Here is a 4,598-nt window from a genome sequence, read left to right as displayed (position 1 = left end):
ACGACTCTCTGAGCGAGAATCCTGCAACAAAAGAACACTCTTTTCTGGAAGACTCGGACTGGGGAAGCTTGTTGTAAACTAAACGTCCATTGGAGCAAAGCGAGGGTTCAGAGTACACCGGCTCTTGATTGGCGGGGGCTGCGGGGGCGGAGGGGGGACGGTGTTCTGCCCCCGCCTGGGGTCGGAAAGCAGGATCCAACCGCCAGCTGGGCCTCTGGGCTGTGGCCGCGCAACCGGGCGCTGGGCGCGAGCGCCCCCTGCTGGCCTCTGGCTCCATCCAAACCAGATTTCCTTTCATTAATTTTCACAGCCTCTGTCTTCCTAGATTCCTGGCAGAGACATCCCCGTAATAAGATTAACAGGAGAAAAACGAGCAAGTATAATAACAAGCGTACCTCCTGCATACTTGGGAGAGACCCAGGAAAACGGAGTAAGTCCCCAAATGGCTCAAGCCACCACCTTAAATACCTCTCCAGCTGAAGACCAAAGCCACGTTGGGGGTTGGGGACGGGGAGGGAGGCCAGTGATGGGAGGTTTTTCAGGCAAAGTACCGTAAGCAAGGGCATCGTTTGTTATGCAGATTAAGTCGGTACCTTCTCCACTGATCAGTGTTTCTAAAGATTTGGAGATCCTGGCTTCCAGGGAGACGCCCTTACAAAATGCAGAGTTCCCTTATGAATGTGTATGTCTCTTACAAAAGGGTAGCTTTTGCTCAGTTTTCAGAGTTTCTCCTGTGGCTGCACTTTCTTAAAAATAACTAACTCAGGGGACGCCTGGGGGGCTCACGTGGTTAAGCATCTGATTCTTGATCTCAGTTCAGGTCATGATCTCACGGTTTTGTGAGTTAAAGCCCCGCATTGGGCTCTGAGCTGACAGTGCAGAGCCTGTTGGGGATTCTCTCTCCCTCTCTCTCTCTGATTCCTCCCCCCCCCAACTTGTGCTGTCTCTCTCAAAGTAAATAAACTTAAAAGGAAAAAACCATTTATTAAAAAAAAAAAAAAAGCTCAATATAATCCTTACACCTAAAAGGCACATTTTGAGGTGACAAACACACCCTAGCTCCTGGGCATTTGCCTTTCTTGGGACCAATCCCTCCCTCCTCCACCTTCCACCCACAATCCTCCGATGCAGCCTCAGGGCCCCAGGTCGTGGCTGAAATGCCACGTTCTCAGGAATGCCTGAAAAGTTTGCACCACCTCCCTATTCTTTCTCCTGGCTTTTTTTCCCTGCCCTTACCTGTCACACACATATCTTGTTTATTTTTGTCTCTCTCTCCTTTCCAAATTACACATACAAATCTTACCTCCGTGAAAACATGGGTTTTTGTTTGGTTTCTCTTGGCTGTATAGGGGAGCGACATTTGCCACTCCAGAAAGTGTCTCTTTGGCATGTGGATTATTTCTGGCTGATTATTTTTAAGAAACAGAAGGTTAGGGAAGAATCTTTGACCTTCCGTTCCTTGCTTGAAAGGATTGAGACAGAGGAACTGATCCAGGAAGGAGCTCTCGCCATAGATACTGATGAGGGAGCCAAAGGGCAAAGCGCTAGCTCGGAACACCCCAGCCCCTCCCCTTACCCCTCCTCTCCCCACTCTACCCTCCCCCCTGCCCCCAGGTGGAATGGCTGTGACATTCCTCAGGCACTTCTGGCTGCCCCAGAAGGACGGAAAGGAAAGAAAACCAGTGGTTACCTGATAGAGATCGCCCTGCAGGACAGGAGTCTCCCATCAGTTTACAATTATCTCACGAAATTACAAGAAAAAGGCAATCTTATCAATAGCCTCGTCTCCAGAAGTCTGTATTTTCCGTGTCCTGGAGCCCCAACCTGACCTTCCCCTCCTCAGTGCTGTGGGGAACAAAGGCAAGAAGGAAATGGTAACAAGATTAAATCTCCTTATAACCGGCAGCCCATTGACAAATCCTTGAGGCATAAACAGAGTGTAACTTTTCTCCGGGAACCCCTGCTGCCCTGAGGTTCCTGCTTTGCTAGAGAAGAAAACAACCTTAGCTTGACCGCAGCCCGGCCTCCAACAGCGTTGTGACAGCCTTAGCTTGACCGCAGCCCGGCCTCCAACAGCGTTGTGACAGCCTTAGCTTGACCGCAGCCCGGCCTCCAACAGCGTTGTGACAGCCTTAGCTTGACCGCAGCCCGGCCTCCAACAGCGTTGTGACAGCCTTCTGGAAGCCCCGCCTTTACCTTGACCTCCCCCAGCTCCCAAGTGTAGACAGTCTCTCCTCACAACCCCAGAGCAGATCTGCCCTCGGGTCCCGTCCCCACGCTTTAATAAAATCACCTTTTTGCACCGAAGAAGTCTCAAGAATTCTTTTCTGGCCGTCAGCTCCGGCCCCCCACACTCCAAGACCCCATCATAACTACAGTATAATGTGAACGAGGCCTGGGAGACCGGGAGGAATTTAGCAAAATCGGTTAAAATTCCTCTCTATGTCCCGTTCTTTCTGAATGGCCCAGCAAACACTTGTTTGCCAAACCTGTATTCTTTTTCTTTCTGTGAATTGCATTCCTTCCCTTTGAAGACTTTTAACTTCTTGGTTTTGGACATGTTAGCCTCACCTGTATGACTACCTGTGGGCCTCAAATTCTTATAGTTAAACCACATTTGTCATAAACATTTCTGTTAATGACCCAAGGGACAAAAGCAGGCCAAGAAAAAAATGGTAGATACAGCCAAGTGTTTGGGAAAGTGTCATGTGTGGTGGGGTTTTGGAGAGCTGGGGTCTAGGCTGATGGCCATGAAAGAATTCTTAACACGTCTTTGGTGCAAAAAGGTGATTTTATTAAAGCGCCGGGACAGGACCCCTGGGCAGGAAGAGCTGCACTGGGCTTGTGCGGAGTGGCTGGTTACATACTGTGGAGTTGGGGAGGTAAGGTCAAAAGGGAGGCCTCCCTCCGGAAGGACTTTGATGTGCTACAGAGGACTCCTAAGATACCTGAGGCCTGGCTAAGGTCAAGCTAAGTTGTTTCCCTGTAGGAAGGCACTAACATTAGGACCATAGAGGGTTCCTGGAGATACGTTATACTCTGGATTTGCCTCAAGTATCTGTCCATGAGCTGCAGGTTACAAGGAAATGTAATGTTACCTGCACTTTCCTTCTGCCTTTTTTCCCCACATCACTACGGAGGCGAGGGCCATATTAAGGCTCCAGGAGACTGAGTCTACAGATTTCTGGAGATGAGGTTATTGGTAAGATTGCCTTTTTCTTATAAATTACTCAGGCAACAGGCTTGGCAACAGAACCTTGAGCAAGACAATAGGCCCACCTATGAACCCCAAGCTGATGGAGCTGAATGCAAACAAGCTCATGAAAGTTCCCCTCCTTGAAATGGCATAGCCCCCAATTAACCAATGGGCTACTTACAAGCAGGCACAATGACCAAAAAAAGGGACACTCCCATACCATCTCCAAGCCCCCTGACTCCGCCCTATGACGTTGGCCCCTCACCACCGCCTCCCTGCACACAGCCTCTGCTCTGGGGTCCTGCCCACCGCTCCCCTCAGTGTACTGGGTAAGCTTCCGCCTTTTTTGTTCGGCCGCAGGTGAATGCTTTCACTGCCCTGGGCCGGCCCCTCATCCCATCTGGTCACCCCACAGACGACAGCAAATAGAATTGCTTTACTGCCCTGGTCACTACTTTTCCGTATTATGCAACACTATGAGATGTGTGCCCGTTCTCCTCAGAGATCGGGGTCCGTCTATAGACTTAACATTCCCTGACAATACCAGTCTAGGACCTCTGTGAAGACGATTAAACGTAGTTTAGTATTTGTTATTCTAGAATGGATTCTAGTTATTTATAACATATTTTAAGTAATGTAGTAAATACATTAAAAATATATTAAATACATTGAATAGGATAGTACATTAAATAATATAGTACATAAGATAATATATAAATAATCAAAATAATTATTTACATCATACATTAATAATTAATAATAGCAATAATTATTTATATAGTATATACTTAGATTAACATGCCATATATTTCTCATATATTTATATTAATCTGTATTTATTATATGATATATACTTTTAAAATAATCACAAGCTGATAGTAAAATATTTGTAGAACTTTGTTATAAGTCATTTTAAAACTTACCATTGTATCATGTATTGAATCCATTACTGGCTCATTTTTAAAAATAAGAAATGCCTCAATTTCCATCACTCTGGTTTCACTGCTATTTCCTTATAATTTTTTGAAAGTTACTGATACTGACTTTGGGGTCATACGAAAATTTATCTCTGGCAGTCCAGTATATTATTTATTCGAACTTCAAAATATGAACGCATTTTCACTGGGGAATGTCTTCTCATACTTCAATCTATTCTTTTAGTGTTTTGCTTCCATTTTCCCTTTTGATTATAGGTCTCATCGATGGAGATAATAGATAGGAACTCAGCAAAACATTTTTATTTATTTTAAATATTAGCCCAGCAGTCTCTGAAGTGTCGTCCCCTGATTGTCATTACCTGGGCACTCATTACACATGCAAATTTCCAGGTCCCGCCCTCACGCAGACCTTAGAGAATCTGGAGGTGGGGTGCCTCCCCCACCTTGAGGGCTTTAAGGCCCTC

Source organism: Crocuta crocuta, unplaced genomic scaffold (genome assembly GCF_008692635.1).
Source record: "Crocuta crocuta isolate KB4526 unplaced genomic scaffold, BGI_CrCroc_1.0 scaffold1097, whole genome shotgun sequence".
NCBI lineage: Eukaryota > Metazoa > Chordata > Mammalia > Carnivora > Hyaenidae > Crocuta > Crocuta crocuta.
The sequence above is the reverse complement of the archived record's forward strand: the minus strand, read 5'-3'. Positions refer to the sequence as shown.